Here is an 18,990-nt window from a genome sequence, read left to right on the forward strand (position 1 = left end):
ATACCGGAGGAGCGGGAGGGGACATCCCCCCCCCCGCCGCCTCCCGCCACTGTTACCGGGCCTCCCGTGCGATCGGGAGGCCCGGTGTCCAATCGGGAATCTCCGTCGGCTGGGGGCAGACTGGAACGAAGCTGTGAGCGGCTTCGTTCCAGCCTTCTAATTGTAAACGCGGAAGCGACGTCATGACGTCACTTCCCGTTTACTCGGCTGCCAATGGCGCCGAATTTAAAAAAGCACACAGTATTCAGAATCGCCGTTTTCGGCGATCTGAATACTTTGAAGTGTAAAGGAGGGATGGGGGGGTTACCACCTATTACTGTCACAAGGGATGTTTACATTGCTTGTGACAGCAATAAAAGTAAAAAAAAAAAAAAAAATTTTAAACACAATTTATAAAAGTACAAAAATAAATAAAATAAATAAATAAAAATAAAAAAAAATTTTTAAAGCGCCCCCGTGCCCGCGCAGCGAAGAAAACGCATACGGAAGTCGCGCCCGCATATGTAAACGGTGTTCAAACCACACATGTGAGGTATCGCCGCGATCGTCAGAGCGAGAGCAATAATTCTAGCCTTAGACCTCCTCTGTAGCTCAAACCTGGTAACCGTAAAAAAATTTTAAAGCGTCGCCTAAATTTCAAAAATAGGCTTAGTCATGAAAGGGTTAATAATTATGTTATAACCCTTTCATGACTAAGCCTATTTTTGAAATTTGGTGTTTACAAGTTAAAATCCGTATTTTTTGCTAGAAAATGACTTAGAACCCCCAAACATTATATATATTTTTTTAGAAGAGAGTCTAGAGAATAAAATGGCGATTGTTGCAATATTTTTTATCAAACGGTATTTGTGCAGCGGTGTTTTAAACGCAAATTTTTGGAAAAGTGACACTTTCATGAATTTTAAAAAATCCAAACAGTAAAGTTACCCCAATTTTTTTGTATAATGTGAAAGATGATGTTACGCCGAGTAAATAGATACCAAACATGTCACCCTTTATAATTGCACGCACTCGTGGAATGGCGACGAACTACGGTACCTATGAATTTCCATAGGCGACGCTTTAAAAATTTTTTACGGTTACCAGGTTTGAGCTACAGAGGAGGTCTAGGGCTAGAATTATTGCTCTCGCTCTGACGATCGCGGCGATACCTCACATGTGTGACTTGAACACCGTTTACATATGCGGGCGCGACTTCCGTATGCGTTTTCTTCGCTGCGCGAGCTCGCGGGGACGGGGGCGCTTTAAAAAAAATTTTTTTTTTTTATTTATTTATTTTATTTATTTTTGTACGTTTATAAATTGTGTTTAAACTTTTTTTTTTTTTACTTTTATTGCTGTCACAAGCAATGTAAACATCCCTTGTGACAGTAATATGTGGTGACAGGTACTCTTTATGGAGGGATGGGGGGTCTAAAAGACCCCCCATCCCTCATTTACACTTCAAAGTATTCAGATCGCCGAAAACGGCGATTCTGAATACTGTGTACTTTTTTAAATTCCGCGCCATTGGCAGCCGAGTAAACGGGAAGTGACGTCATGACGTCGCTTCCGCGTTTACAATTAGAAGGCTGGAACGAAGCCGCTCACAGCTTCGTTCCAGCCCGCCCCCAGCCGCCGGAGATTCCCGATTGGACACCGGGCCTCCCGATCGCACGGGAGGCCCGGTAACAGCGGCGGGAGGCGGCGGGAGGGGGGGGGATGTCCCCTCCCGCTCCTCCGGTATAACAGCCGAGCGGCTTTTAGCCGCATCGGTTGTTATACTCGGGTAGCCGATCGCCCGCTGAAAACAACGGTACCGGGATGATGCCTGCAGCTGCGGGCATCATCCCGGTATAACCCCGGAAAGCCGAGTACGCATATGTGCGTTCGGTCGGCGGGAAGGGGTTTGTGGAATGTATGTTCCTTGCTAGAGAACATGATTTTTTTTTATCAAGTTGTTATGGGTAAAGTTTCGCTTTAATATAAAAAAAAGTGCCACAGCCGCTTACAGTATACAGATAAGGGTGTTATTTTTTTTTTTTTTTTGACTTGTCTCAAAACTGTTTGAAAGAAAATGTACTTCTAACTGTCACATCTACTGTGCAGGTTTTACATTTATAGGACGGCTCTGATTGGCTGCTGCTAGAATGTGCAGCTCAGCTCTGACACACTGCAGAGCTATTTTTAAATTTCTCCTATGCCGGATTACACCTGATTTTCTATTTCTGGGATAATGGAGAAATATAGATGTGAGACCCCCAGAGGAGACACGGCTGACAATAAAGATATGACAGGGCTCCTAACCAAAAAAAAATCGTCTATAGATGCATTTCAACCAATTCAAATATGAGCTGGTAATCCCCCTTAACTCCCATGTTTCAATGCTGTGATAGTTTGACTGATAATCACTCCATCATACAACACTGCACACAAATTATTGTTGAAAATTGAAGTGAATGTTCACACTTTTTATTGTGTGAGAATTCAGTAAATAAGCCTCACAATGTAACTCCTCTACATAAAATTGATTTTGTTCAGCCAGTTTGTATGTTGTACAGATCATAAACTTTACCTTCTGGATCCCTAACTGCTTTGTTCTTTTTTCTACGACGGAACAGATGCCGGAAAACAGCCCCAACCTGGCCAAAGAATGGCCGACGCTTGCCCTTAGGGGTGGGATTCTGATGAGAATCTCTGCTGGGGCTGGAATTCATTTCCATGTCCTGTCTGATTTCTGTAGATTCCTCTGTGGTGGTTAATTGAGGAAAAGATCTATTATTTTGAATTATGCGGTTCACTTTCCAAAGAATTACAATTTCTCTGGGAGCAAAACGATAACACAACCTTCTTCTTGCAATGCAGTCTGAAGAGTGACTGGCTGATCCCAGAGCTCCACTATGATGTCATCAATTTTCCAACTGCCATTTCTAGGAAAGCTGTGATTGGCTGAGCCGTTGCTATGGTTATATGGCTCAGGTCTGCCAGGTGCATACAATTCTTAACAGATCAGAGAGAAAGCTTTTTATTTCTGCTATCAGCCTTTTGATTTGACATAAATAACCTGATGTTTTTCCAGGCAAGGGCTTTTTGCGGTGATATTGTCAGCTAAAGAAATATTTTTTAATGCAATCTATAGACAAAAGTAAGAAGAAAAAATTTTTTTTTTTTTCTTACAGTGACCCGTGTTAGTTTTTTTATACCCAAGGTTGGGATTTACTAAAAACAGTATCCTGGATAAGAGGACATATGATGGGGTCCTGTGTATTTTATTTATTTTTAATTTTTTTGTTGTGGACATCACACAGCTTCTCTATCTATCCTATCTATCGATCGATCGATCGATCGATCGATAGATGTGTGTATAGATAGATATAGATAGATAGATGTATCTATATATATCTATATATATAGATATATCTCTATATCTACACACACATAGCTCCCAATTGTCCCTGATTTGGAACAAAGTCCCTCTGTCCCTCATTCCTCCTCATTTGGGTCTGATCTATATAGTTGCTTATAAAACACATTATTTATCTTTCAAAAAGTGTTTCCCAGTGCTAAACCTTTTATCCAATTTCTAAATTGCTGCATTTGTAAATTCCAAAATCCAGTATGAATGAATGGTAGTGGTAAAAAGAAGTGCTTTTGGGTTTAACTAATCATTTTTTGGATACTTCTCCTTTAAAGGGTAGGTAGCAAGGGCTTTTTCCTATTCTACATATTTTTGCTAATAGGTGTCCCTCGTTCCTATCTCAAAAAGTTGGGAGCTACACACACACACACACACACACACACACACACACACACACTGTACACTAGGACTATGTTAAACCTATGCTTTACACTATAATACATACATATTACACTATAGATTGCCCATAGTTGCTATGGGTTACCCATGGTCCTCTAAAGGTGAATGTTGACAACGCTAAGCTGCTGCCTCATCATTTTTTTAATGGACTTTATTTCCTTTATAAAATGAAGCAAAGCAGTACATTATATGAGCGTATGCAGTATATGTCTTCAGTCCAAGTAGTCAAGATGTCATCAATTAACCACTTGAACACCAGGCCTTTTCTGGAACTTTTTGTTTACAACTTTAGATTAGTATTTTTTGCTAGAAAATTACTTAGAACCCCCAAACATCACATATTTTTTTTTTAGCAGAGACCTCAGAGAATTAAATGCAATATTTTATTTGTGCAACGGTCTTCCAAACGCATTTTGTTTGGAAAAAATACACTTCACCTAAGGACCATGCCTATTTCTGACACATGTTGTTTACAAGGTAAAATCAGTATTTTTTGCTAGAAAATGACTTAGAACTCCCAAACATTAAATACAATTTTTTAGCAAAGACCCTAGAAAATAACATGGCAATCGTTGCAATATTTTATGTCACACAGTATTTGTGCAGCGGTCTTCCAAACGCAATTTGTTTGGAAAAAATACACTTCACTGAATTAAAAAAAAACTAAACAGTAAAGTTAGCCATTTGTTTTTGCATATTGTGAAAGATGGTGTTACGTTGAGTAAATAGATACCTAACATGTGACGCTTTAAAATTGCGCACACTCATTGAATGGCGACAGACTACAGTACTTAAAAATCTCCATAGGCGATGCTTTAAACATTTTTACAAGTTACCTTTTTAGTGTTAGAGGATGTCTTTTGCTAGAATTATTGCTATCACTCTAATGATCACGGCGATACCTCACATGTGTGGTTTGGACACCGTTTACATATGTGGGCGCGACTTACATATGCGTTCACTTCTGCGTGTGAGCACGGAGGGATGGGGCCCTTTAAAAAAAAAATTCTTATTTATTTTATTTTTTATTTTTACACTGTCCCTTAATTTTATTTTTATATCACTTTTATTCCTATTAGAAGGAATGCAAACATTCCTAGAAATAAGGATGACAGGTCCTCTTTATTGAGAGATCTGGGGTCAAAAAGACCTCAAATCTCCCATTTTACCTTTTAAAAGGAAAATATTTTTTTGCATTTTGACTTATAATTTTGCCCCTAGAACTGAAAGTGACGCCAGATATCGCGCCAGTCCTTCAAGAGCGTAGAGATGAGTGGCGGCCATCCTGGCCTCAATTTGATTCCTGCCCAGCAAACATCCGCATGGGATCGTTCCTGGGTTTTACCGATGGTGCTGGTAAACCCAGGAAGGGCAGCAGGAGGGGGGCACCCCTCTGCTGCTTCTAAAAGTTATCCCACAGGACCACTTTTATCTGACGCAGAACCGGCCATAGTAAAAAAAGTAATGACGTATTTTTACTATGGGTCGGTCAGCGAGTGGGCATTATGATATTTCTGAAAACGAATAAAGAAAATTTCCTAAAAAAAAATTCAAAAATTGCGCATACCCGTGAAATCGCGAAAAAGGATGGCACCCAAAGTTCTCCATAGGTGATGATTTAAAGGCCTTTACAGGTTACAGCTAACCATTACTTATGGACCTAGTATTATTGTTCTCACTCTGATAACTCCACGAAAATTTCCCACATGTAGCGCATTTGATGTTTACATACACATGCTTGTCCTACACTACATTTTTTTTTTTTGCTTTATTGCTAACAAGCCCCTATGTGATAGCATGGGCAAGTGACAGGTACTCTTTATGGAGACATCAGGGAATTAGACCCCCAGTGTCTCCCCTGCCTTCCTGTGCAGTTATTCAAACACAGATTGTGCTTGAATAGCTGCATCCTTGGCTACAGTGATGCAAAAAAGGCTACACCAACCAAGGAATGACAGTTGTGACCCCAGAAGTGACATCAAACACACACCAGTTCTTTTTTTTGGGGGGGGCATTCGTCGCAAAAAGGAACGAGGAATGAATGTTCCTTAAGCATGGAAACCACCGTCTGGGGGGGGGGGGTTTGGTGCACACTTTGAGAAGCAATGTGTTTGAGCGGCTCTAAATCCACCCGGTAGAAGAGAGAGGGAGCAAGGGAAATGGGGGGATGTTGGGACCAGAACCAAATGAATCAATTAGAATGTATTATTTAATGGTGCACATGGATGTGGAACAATAAATACATACAGTGGAACCTCGGATTACGAGCATAATCCGTTCCAGGAGAAAGCGAGTTTTCAAGTAAATGGGCTGGCCCTATGCCACACGCAATATCACATGCAAATTGCTCAAACAAAATTACGAGTGGGAATGCTGTAGTGACAGCCATGAACTTTATTTAGCCACTTGCCGTTTATAAACGTATTAAAGTTTAAATGTATTAAAGTGAAAAAAGGGAAAATCTCGGCCATAAAGGGTGTCGGAAGTGGGCAGGGGGCAGGCAGAACAACACCAATTTTTTTTTTTTTTTTTTGCTGCTCTGAAGATTCTTCTTTTTTAGGACGCTCTGGACAGCCGCAGTTTTCCATACTGCACAAGATGCAAAACCTCCGTGGTTTGCATGTTGTTACTCCAGCGACAGATGATTGGGAAACCTTTCCAAGAAAACTTTGGCTGGCTCTTCTGATCGGCCTGCCAACTCCGACATGTCACGTTCCCGTTCCCTTTTATCTTTACTTATGGCCTGAACTGTAAGGATGAGTGTGTTTTTAGGGCTTTGGGTCCCATTTACATCCAGCATATTTGACATTTTTTTGGTTTCCATGGGCTGTCCTATGCGTGGCAAAGTAGCTCATGGAGCTTTTACGTTTCAGCTTGCGCATTTTTTTCCAATGCATAGGTGTGCGCAGCTTCTTGCATTAGGGTGTGCACCCCAAAGCTCAAATACATATGCATGTGTATATGTACAGATGGTGTCAGTAGGGCAGTGGACAGTGTCAGTAGTTTTATTAGATTATTTTTTAAATGATTTTATTTTGTAACATTTTTTTTGGGGATGAAATATCAGTGGCCTAAACAGGGGGGAATATGCACCACACAAGGCGATTAGGGTGTGCCCAGGCACACCTGGCACACCCTGTGCGCACGCCTATGTTCCAATGTGTTTGTTGTGCTTTTTTTGCACGCCGTGTTTGATGTGCCCTTAAGAATTAGTGACTCCCGGAACATGCAGATGTGAATGGAACCTTACTGCTCCCCTTCAACCAGAGGTTTGATCAGAGGTTCCTACAAGCAGTGTTGTATTTTGGTTCTGTGCTGCCATAGGCAGGAATCAAATCGTGAGCCCCGATCTAAGTTATTCAAAGTGTAACTATGTAGTGCAACTTTGGTGCGTTTTGTATGTGGTTTGCATATTTTATGTGGCCTAATTGCACTGTAAATCACACCAAAGTAGCACAGGAGCTCTTTTCAAAATTGCACCAAAGAGAGTCACATTGATGTAAACAGCACCATTGAAAATAATGTGATTTCCATTGTCATTCGATTCTCAAATTGCACAAGTGTGAACCAACACTAACTGACATCATATGCAGATGGAAGCTCAGCCATTTGATCTGCAGATGAAAACAGAGTAAAACAGAGTAGATAGAATAGAAACAATTTTATATGGTGGTGTTCCGCGCTTAGGACAGGCTTGTGACTGAACTGCAGCCCCCCAAATAAAGAAAGCCCCAAAGGTGCGATCCAATAATTGTAAAATCTGAATTAGGGGATTGGCGCTGTTCACTAATATGAAATAAATGAATCCACTATAAACAAACTGCTACTCAAGGAAAGCCTTTTGCCCCAACTGTAAATGAATGAAAAGTGTAACACAAGTGCTCAGAATGGTCACAAAAATGTGCAGACTACCCAAGGTGAAAAATATATAATACATAAAAAATATTAAATATAAAAACTGTAACTCCAAACAATGAGTGATCGATCAAATGTGTATAGAAAGTGATTGTCAATGTCCACTGAAAAGGATGATGTGTATGTAAAAAATGCGATAAAAAATATATCAGTGAGTGATACCTAAAAATGGGGACAAACACACTGTTGCCCACTATAAATAAGTGTGTGTACTGGTGTAGCTAAAAATTGGAAAAAAAAAATTTTTTTTTTGGAAAAAATGTGTGAGAAAAATAGAAAACAAAAATAAAAATGTTTTTTTTTTTTTTCATATGTTTTCTTTTACATTTTTATTTTTGTTTTCTATTTTTCTCACACATTTTTTCCAAAAAAAAAAAAAAAAAAAAAAAAAATTTTTTTTCCAATTTTTAGCTACACCAGTACACACACTTATTTATAGTGGGCAACAGTGTGTTTGTCCCCATTTTTAGGTATCACTCACTGATATATTTTTTATCGCATTTTTTACATACACATCATCCTTTTCAGTGGACATTGACAATCACTTTCTATACACATTTGATCGATCACTCATTGTTTGGAGTTACAGTTTTTATATTTAATATTTTTTATGTATTATATATTTTTCACCTTGGGTAGTCTGCACATTTTTGTGACCATTCTGAGCACTTGTGTTACACTTTTCATTCATTTACAGTTGGGGCAAAAGGCTTTCCTTGAGTAGCAGTTTGTTTATAGTGGATTCATTTATTTCATATTAGTGAACAGCACCAATCCCCTAATTCAGATTTTAGAATAGAAACAATGTTTATAAACACTGTCAGACGGTCTGTTTTATGACAGCAGCTGGAGATTAATAATAAATATATATATATATATATATATATATATATATATATATATATAGTGGCTTGCGAAAGTATTCGGCCTCCTTGAACTTTTCAACCTTTTGCCACATTTCAGGCTTCAAACATAAAGATATAAAATTTTTATTTTTTGTGAAGAATAACCAACAAGTGGGACACAATTGTGAAGTGGAACGAAATCTTTTGGATTTTTGAAACTTTTTTAACTAATAAAAAAATGAAAAGTGGGGCGTGCAAAATTATTCGGCCCCCTTGCGTTAATACTTTGTAGAGCCACCTTTTGCTGTGATTACAGCTGCAAGTCGCTTGGGGTATGTCTATCAGTTTTGCACATCGAGAGACTGAAATTCTTGCCCATTCTTCCTTGCAAAACAACTCGAGTTCAGTGAGGTTGGATGGAGAGCGTTTGTGAACAGCAGTTTTCAGCTCTTTCCACAGATTCTCGATTGGATTCAGGTCTGGACTTTGACTTGGCCATTCTAACACATGGATACGTTTATTTGTGAACCATTCCTTTGTAGATTTTGCTGTATGTTTGGGATCATGGTCTTGTTGGAAGATAAATCTCCGTCCCAGTTTCAGGTCTTTTGCAGACTCCAACAGGTTTTTATCCAGAATGGTCCTGTATTTGGCTGCATCCATCTTCCCCTCAATTTTAACCATCTTCCCTGTCCCTGCTGAAGAAAAGCAGGCCCAAACCATGATGCTGCCACCACCATGTTTGACAGTGGGGATGGTGTTTTGGGTGTGATGAGCTGTGTTGCTTTTACGCCAAACATATCGTTTTGCATTGTGGCCAAAAAGTTCGATTTTGGTTTCATCGGACCAGAGCACCTTCTTCCACATGTTTGGTGTGTCTCCCAGGTGGCTTGTGGCAAACTTTAGACGAGACTTTTTATGGATATCTTTGAGAAATGGCTTTCTTCTTGCCACTCTTCCATAAAGGCCAGATTTGTGCAGTGTACGACTGATTGTTGTCCTATGGACAGACTCTCCCACCTCAGCTCTAGTTCTCTGCAGTTCATCCAGAGTGATCATGGGCCTCTTGGCTGCATCTCTGATCAGTCTTCTCCTTGTCTGAGCTGAAAGTTTAGAGGGACAGCCAGGTCTTGGTAGATTTGCAGTGGTCTGATACTCCTTCCATTTCAAAATGATCGCTTGCACAGTGCTCCTTGGGATGTTTAAAGCTTGGGAAATCTTTTTGTATCCAAATCCGGCTTTAAACTTCTCCACAACAGTATTACGGACCTGCCTGGTGTGTTCCTTGGTCTTCATGATGCTCTCTGCGCTTTCAACAGAACCCTGAGACTATCACAGAGCAGGTGCATTTATACAGAAACTTGATTACACACAGGTGGATTCTATTTATCACCATCAGTCATTTAGGACAACATTGGATCATTCAGAGATCCTCGCTGAACTTCTGGAGTGAGTTTTCTGCACTGAAAGTAAAGGGGCCGAATAATTTTGCACGCACTACTTTTCAGTTTTTTAATTGCTAAAAAGGTTTAAAATATCCAATAGATTTCGTTCCACTTCACAATTGTGTCCCACTTGTTGGTGATTCTTCACAAAAAATTTAAATTTTATATCTTTATGTTTGAAGCCTGAAATGTGGCAAAAGGTTGAAAAGTTCAAGGGGGCCGAATACTTTCGCAAGCCACTGTGTATGTATATGTATATATATATATATATATATATATACATATATATACACACACACACACACACAGTATCTCACAAAAGTGAGTACACCCCTCACATTTTTGTAAATATTTTATTCTATCTTTTCATGTGACAACACTGAAGAAATGACACTTTCCTACAATGTAAAGTAGTGAGTGTACAGCTTGTATAACAGTGTAAATTTGCTGTCCCCTCAAAATAACTCAACACACAGCCATTAATGTCTAAACCGCTGGCAACAAAAGTGAGTACACCCCTGAGTGAAAATGTCCAACTTGGGCCCAAAGTGTCAATATTTTGTGTGGCCACCATTATTTTCCAGCACTGCCTTAACCCTCTTGGTCATGGAGTTCACCAGAGCTTCACGGGTTGCCACTGAAGTCCTCTTCCACTCCTCCATGACGACATCACAGAGCTGGTGGATGTTAGAGACCTTGCGCTCCTCCACCTTCCATTTGAGGATGACCCACAGATGCTCAATAGGGTTTAGGTCTGGAGACATGCTTGGCCAGTTCATCACCTTTACCCTCAGCTTCTTTAATATATACCTATATATAATATTAGTATTATTTTTATTATTATTAATAATAATAATAATAATAATAATCTTACAATCACATTATTGCAAAAAAAAAAAATAAAAAATAAATAAAAATGTATTTATTTTGCAAAATACTAATTACTAACTAATTACTAATACTAAGTACCAGTTAAAAAAATATATTTTATGGCAATCAAATAATATTATTTGATAATATTATTATTAATATTATTAATAATATTAATAGTGAGGATGATGATGATGATGATGATGATGATAATAATAATAAAAATGACATTAATGCAAAATAATACTATAATAAAAAATATATGTATTTGCAAATTACCAATAGTGCCAATAAGAAAGAATAATGTTGTTTATGCTAAAATACTATTACTATAATAATAATACTGCAAAATTATATTAAAATAAAAATGTATTAATTTGCAAATTACTAATATAACTAATATGATTCATGGCGATCATATCATAATAATATTTATAATAATAATAACGATGATAGTATGCCATGCTGTAGCCTTCCCCTCCTGTACATATAAAGTCACCCCATAAAACACAATATACATCAGAACCTGGCTGTGCCCACAATGCCCACACTAAAGATGGCTGGCCGGGTGCTCGGAACGGGGCAGTGACGTCAGTGCGGAGCGCGGCCGGTGGGCCGGGCGGAGGGGGAGCGGCATGTTGCACACATGAGCCGGGCGCTGAATGGAGGAGGATAGAGCGGTGAGTTGTCTATGTGAATACATTGGTGGGGAGAGGTGAGGTGAGAGGTTGGGTGCCCCGCTCTGCCAGCACCGGGTGTCATTGTCTATAGAGAGCGGTGTGTGCGGCATCCCTATACCGTCACCTCCTCCCCCCTCCATAGAGCTGTGTGTAGTATTAATAGCCCAGAGATAAGCCGATCATCTGCTGTGCGGACCCGGAGTGACCTTGGAGCGGCCGATCCCCCCCCCCATAGAGGATCCACCATCTCCCCGATCCATACATCCCATCACAGAGGAGAAGATGGAGCCCCCCTCCCCCCCTACACCATTCTACCCCCGACCGACCGACAGTGTGTGTCCTTCCTATACATCTCTTCTATCACTCTGACACCTCTACAAATCTCCTGTAACATTTCCCACTCTGTGTCCTGCACCACCATTGTATCTGACCACAGCCTGTCCACAATCACCGACCGACAACCAATCTACATAATGAGTCATGACTAGTTTTTTACCATATCTGTCACAACTAATCTACATATGTTGTGATTGGTCTACATCTGTCATGACTGGTCTATACTTTATCTGTCGTGATTGGTCTACATATGTCATGACTGGTCTATACTTTATCTGTCGTGATTGGTCTACATCTGTCGTGATTGGTCTATACTTTATCTGTCGTGATTGGTCTACATATGTCATGACTGGTCTATACTTTATCTGTCGTGATTGGTCTACATCTGTCATGACTGGTCTATACTTTATCTGTCGTGATTGGTCTACATCTGTCATGACTGGTCTATACTTTATCTGTCGTGATTGGTCTACATATGTCATGACTGGTCTATACTTTATCTGTCGTGATTGGTCTACATATGTCGTGATTGGTCTATACTTTACTTTATCTGTCGTGATTGGTCTATACTTTACTTTATCTGTCATGATTGGTCTACATATGTCGTGATTGGTCTATACTTTACTTTATCTGTCGTGATTGGTCTACATATGTCATGACTGGTCTATACTTTCTGTCCTGACAAACTTACATGTGTCATAACTGGTCTATACCTTATTTCTCACAACTGGTCTACATATGTTATGACTGGCCTATACTTTATCTGTTGCGATTAATCTACATGTGTCCTGATTGGTCTACATACATTTTATTACTAAAAGTATTGAGACGCCTGCCTTTACACACACACAAACTTTAATGACATCCCAGTCTTAGTCCGTAGGGTTCAGTATTGAGTTGGCCCACCCTTTCCAGCTATAACAGCTTCAACCCTTCTGGGAAGGCTGTCCACAAGGTTTAGGAGGGTGTCTATGGGAATGTTTCACCATTCTTCCAGAAGCGTATTTGTGAGGTCAGGCACTGATGTGGACAAGAAGGCCTGGCTCGCAGTCTCCACTCTAATTCATCTCAAAGGTGTTTTATCAGGTTGAGGTCAGGTCTCTGTGCAGGCCAGTCAAGTTCCTCCATCCCAAACTCACTCATCCATGTCTTTATGGACCTTGCTTTGTGCACTGGTGCTCAGTCATGTTGGAACAGGAAGGGGCCATCCCCAAACTGTTCCCACAAAGTTGGGAGCATGAAATTATCCAAAATGTCTTGGTATGCTGATGTTTTAAGAGTTCCCTTCACTGGAACTAAGGGGCCAAGCCCAACCCCTGAAAAACAACCCCACACCATAATCACCCCTCCACCAAATGATTTGGACCACTGCACAAAGCAAGGTCCATAAAGACATGGATGAGCGAGTTTGGGGTAGAGGAACTTGACTGGCCTGCACAGAGACCTGACCTCAACCCGATAGAACACCTTTGGAATGAATTAAGAGTGGAGACTGTAAGCCAGGCCTTCTTGTCCAACAACAGTGCCTGACCTCACAAATGCACTTCTGGAAGAATGATCAAACATTCCCATAGACACACTCCTAAACCTTGTGGACAGCCTTCCCAGAAGAGTTGAAGCTGTTATAGCTGCAAAGGGTGGGCCAACTCAACTGGGATGTTATTAAAGTTCATGTGTGTGTGAAGGCAGGCGTCCCAATACTTTTGGTAATATAGTGTAAGTCATGACTGGTCTATACCTCATCTGTCACAACTAATCTACATATGTACTGATGGGTCTACTTTCACCATATCTGGTGTGGCTCCTCAATATCACACCAGATCTGAGTCCGGAGAGGAGTATTGTGACCAGAGATGCTTTTTTATTTGTACAAATTGGCCGGAAGATTTATTCAAAAATATAAAATTGTAGCTCTGGGCTTTCAACATTATGTTCACTGAAAATAGGATACCTGATCGAAACGGTTCTTGGTGATTGAAATCTGCCATGTTCTGTTTTTGGGTCCCCCCCAATCGTACAGCAACCAGTGATCTGGACCCTTGTATGGAATACACAAGTGGGGTCCTTCATCTGTCCGGATACAATGTATCCTTCTTCATCTTCTCCGTCACTTCTACAGACCTGGAGAGATCAGGGAATCGACCAATCGGTGGGAAGATTGCTGCTGGGTGTAGTCACAGTGGGATGTATATAGTGATTTGTATGGATTTGATTATATTTGGACCTTCAGTCATTTTTTCATCTTTCCATCTATTAAATCTTCTGCCCTTGTTGTTTTGGATGGTAAAACATTGTTTTTCTGCCAGTAAATACCTTATATAGCTCACTTCCTGTTTCTTGTCTGGTAAAAAGCCTAGGCTTAGAACATCATGCACAGCTCTCTCTCTCTCACTCTTAGAGTTTGCCAGGAAGGGGGGGTGAGCCATAGGAGGGCCAATGGGAGCTGCAGAGCTGGAGGTGTGTATCTATGGGTAAATCCAGGAAGTGAACAGGCAGCAGCTTCAGCTGCCCACAGTTAAAATGGACACAGCCAGACTTAGAGGAGGGGGCTTTCTGCAGCATATTTGGCAAGTACAGAATCACAGTATTCAGTTGTGCTCATAAGTTTACATACCCTGGCAGAATTGATGATTTCTTGGCCATTTTTCAGAGAATATGAATGATAACACAAACACATTTCTTTCACTCGTGGTTAGTATTTGGCTGAAGCCATTTATTATCAATGGACTGTGTTTACTGTTTTTAAATCATAATGGCAACAGAAACTACCCAAACGACCCTGATCAAAAGTTTATATACCCTGACTTCGGCCCAAAATTTGTCAAGTGGCTCCAACTTCTTTACCAGGCCCCCACTGCCCAGATCCAAGTCAGGTGGTAGGATATCCGACTCATTTGCGCTATCTAGAGGTACTCCCCAGGGTTGCCCTATATCCCCCTTATTGTATGCCCTAGCCGTGGAACCCCTCGCCATTGCCATCAGGGCACACCCCCACATTAAAAGTCTCCGCATGGGACGGGTGACTGAGGTCCTCAGTCTATATGCGGACGATATGCTCCTCTACCTAGAGGACGCCGGCGTTTTCCTTGCCGTGGCTCTACAGCTGATGGGTAATGATTGCCACCCCTGGTGGGCTCTAGTGGGCTTACCTGTGGTCATGGGTAGGCATCCCTGGTGGGCATTCTCGGGGGGGAGGGGGGGCTGCCTTCCTTGCCCCATGCTAATGAGACCTTTAAATAAAACTTTTATATTTTCATTAGATACTGTATCTAAGAGCCAGTAACATCAGTGGGTCTGTGGGCACCTATACAGTGGGGAAAATTGCAGAATTTGTAAGTTTGGCCACTTATAAAGAAATGAGGGTCTATAGTTTTTATCATAGGTGTATTTTAAATGAGAAAGACAGAATATCAACCAAAAATCCAGAAAAAACACATAAAACAAATGTTATAAATTAAGTTGCAGTTCAGTGAGTAAAATAAGTATTCGATCCCCAAGCAATACATAACTTAGTATTTGGGACGAGAAACCCTTGTTGGCAATCACAGTAGTAAGACGTTTCTTGTAGTTGGTGACCAGGTTTGCACACATCTCAAGAGGGATTTTGGTCCACTCTTCTTTACAGATCTTCTTTAAATCCTTAAGGTTTCTTGGCTGTCGCTTGGAAACTCGAAGTTTCAACTCCTTCTATAGGATTAAGGTCTGGAGACAGGCTAGGCCACTCTATGACCTTAATGTGCTTATTTTTGAGCCACTCTTTTGTTGCCTTGGTGGGAAGTTTTGGGTCATTGTCAAGCTGGAAGACCCATCAATGACCCATCTTCAGTGTTCTGGCTGAGGGAAGAAGGTTCTCATCCAAGATTTTACAATACATGGCCCCATCCATTGGCCCCTCAATGTGGCAAAGTCGGTCTGTACCATTAGCAGAGAAACAGCCCCCAATGTTTCCACCTCCATGCTTGACTGTAGGGATGGTGTTCTTAGGGTCACAGTCAGCATTTTTCTTCCTCCAAACACGGTGAGTTGAGTTAATGCCAAATAGCTCAATTTTGGTCTCATCTGATCACAGCACTTTCTCCCAAGCCTTCTCTGAATCATTTAGATGTTCTTTGGCAAACTTCAAACAGGCCTGTACATGTGTCTTCTTAAGGAGGGGGGCCTTGCGGGCGTTGCAGGATTTCAATCCATGGTGGCGTATTATGTTACCAATGGTTTGTTGCTCCCAACTGTCTTGAGATCATTCACAAGCTCCTCCCGTGTGGTTCTGGGCTGATCCCTCACTTTTCTCATGATCATCCTTACTCCATGAGGAGAAATCTTCCATGGAACTCCAGCTTGAAGGCAATTGATGGTTATTTTGTATTTCTTCCATTTGCTCCAATGGTTGTCTCCTTCTCACCAAGCCTCTAATGGTCTTGTAGCCCATTCTGGCCTTTGCAGGTCTACAGTGTTGTCCCTGACCTCCTTTGACATTTGTTTGGTCTTGCCCATGATGGTGAGGTTTGAATGGAAGAAAGATTCTGTGGACAGGTGTCTTTTTTTTATACACATAACGAGATATTAAAAAAAAAATCTATCCACTCATCTGGAGCAATTATAAATACAGAGATCTATAATGAAAAAGAGAATTTGCAAAATGAACAAATGCTGGACAGAAGTAAGTGGACCATAAATAAGAAATAATTACCTTAAATCTCCAACACATGTAATAAGGGCCGGTATGTAGAAATCTATGGAGTAAGGAGAGATGTGTGCTCCACCTGTGTATGGTCTCGATGGACACAACTAGCCACGGTATGTCGCCAATGCCACGCAGCCTTATAAAAGGAAAGGGGGAGGGAAGAGGCGGCGCCAGCACCCGGACATAGATTTCTACATACCGGCCCTTATTACATGTGTTGGAGATTTAAGGTAATTATTACTTATTTATAGTCCACTTACCAAGTTACTTATTTTCTCTACTCTGATCTCCACCCTGGCTGGATATGTGAGCTATATTAACTAGTATATCAATCCACCTGTTTTGGATAGTAATTGTTTAAGGCCAGTTCCGTATACTAATATAGTTATATACTTTTTTTTTATATAGTACATCTACTGGAATTGGCATATACCCTCTATTACCAACAGGAGTTCCTTACATCATCCATGCTCTCCATACTGTTTCCCTGGTTACTTTTCTGGCTGCGGTTTTGTGGCCTCAGCTCCCGTGGGATGTCTGTTTCTCTATGGTGCCCCCAGGTGGCTACAACACCACATTATTTTTTCCATTCTATGTAAAGGTATGAGAGTTCGGTAAATATTTATTCATTTTGCAAATTCTCTTTTTCATTATAGATCTCTGTATTTATAATTGCTCCTGATGAGTGGATAGATTCCACGAAACGCGTAGAGCTTTGCTTTATGCTGCATCATATGGTCATGCGATTCTGAGATTCCACATTAAAAATGCTATGAATTATTGATGGTTTTTTATTATGATCATCAAATAACTATGTTGATTATGAAACCCTACAATTATATTACTGTAGATTTATGTATTGTTATCCTTAAAATGGTTGTAAATTATGATATTACAATGTATAATAAAGTGTTAAGGCGTTCCTTATCTTATCAGGTTATGTTTTTAATCCATGTACATCTGTGTGGAATCCATTATCATGTGACCTTATTTTTCTAGTTGTGCTTCATTTAAAGTCCCAACCCTCTCCTTCCATTGACACACATACTGAGTTGTCGTTAGGAGGACCTTCTTAAAGCGGAGTTCCACACAAAAATGGAACCTCTGCTTTTCAGGACCCTCCCCCCCTCCGGTGTCACATTTGGCACCTTTCAGGGGGGAGGGGGGTGCAGATACCTGTATAATACAGGTATTTGCACCCACTTCCGGGAATAGACTCCCGCGTCTACGCCCCTTCCTGCTACCCCCCCGCTGTCTGCTGGGAAACACACGGGTCCCAGGCACAGCAGGAACCATCCAGATTGCGCAGCGCAACTCGCGCATACGCAGTAGGGAACCGGGAAGTGAAGCTGCAACGCTTCACTTCCTGATTCCCTCACCGAGGATGGCGGCGGCAGCAGCCGAGAGCCGAGCGATTGATCGGCTTCAGCTGCCGACACCGCTGGGACAGGTAAGTGTCCATTTGTTAAAAGTCAGCAGCTGTAACAAACAGTATTTGTTGCTGCTGGCTTTTAATTTTTTTAGGTGGACCTCCTCTTTAAATTGACAGGACTAATCTGTGTGCCACATACTGTGGGAGCCAGAATTATTGTTGGTTGGTAGGGGATCAAATACTTATTTTACTCACTGAACTGCAACTCTATTTCTAACATTTGTATCGTGATTTTTCTGGATTTTTGGTTGATGTTCTGTCTCTATCATTTAAAATACACCTAAGATAAAAATTCCAGACCCTTCAGGCCGGGTTCACACTTGTGCAATCCCAGACATCGCACGTGATTCGCACCACATTGCTGGCACATCACATGCGTCGTCTGTGCGATGTGAATTTAACCATACAGTTTGTATTTTTGAAATCACATCGCATTCGGACCAAAATGATGCTGGACCCTTTTTTTTGGTCTGCACTGGAATCAGATCACATGGGTGTTCAGGCCCTTGCGATTCGATTGCACAGTTCACACTGCGTTCTGCGAACCATTTTGGGGGTGTCATTAACTTTACATTGAAACCCGCAGAGGTTCGCAGATGTCAGTGTAAACTTCCTGCATTTCAGATGCGATGTGGGAACCTGCACAGGAATCGCAGGGGTTCTCTCATAGCACCAGTTGGAGCCCAGCTCTCTTTCTTCGTAAGTGGGCAAACTTACAAAATCTGCAGGGGATCAAATAATTATTTTCCCCACTATGTGCAATGTAGGCAGATCACGGCTGGTGGGAGGAGCCAGCAGGGGGCAGTATAGAAAACATCCCAGCGCCCTGTCTCAGTACTACTCTAAAGTCCCCCAAGATGGATGTAAGCAGTGGGCGGGCTCTTGGGAGGAGTTATGTAAATATCAGAATGCCTTGACAGGTGAATGTCGGTCTGAAGGAGTGGGAGTTACTAGGCTTATGCATACAGACCACCCCAGGTAATACCAACA

General features: G+C 41.1%; 1 protein-coding gene across 1 annotated transcript in view; it reads left to right on the forward strand.

Annotated features, from left to right (window-relative positions):
* Positions 1-11,455: 11,455 nt before the first annotated feature.
* The window catches only part of GPAM (glycerol-3-phosphate acyltransferase, mitochondrial), an 85,023-nt gene continuing 77,488 nt past the window's right edge, over positions 11,456-18,990 (forward strand). The window contains exon 1 of the mRNA XM_073595891.1: positions 11,456-11,551. The gene's annotated coding sequence lies outside the window, so the exon portion shown is untranslated. The remainder of the gene's footprint in view (positions 11,552-18,990) is intronic.

Source organism: Aquarana catesbeiana, linkage group LG08 (assembly GCF_042186555.1).
Source record: "Aquarana catesbeiana isolate 2022-GZ linkage group LG08, ASM4218655v1, whole genome shotgun sequence".
Lineage (NCBI taxonomy): Eukaryota > Metazoa > Chordata > Amphibia > Anura > Ranidae > Aquarana > Aquarana catesbeiana.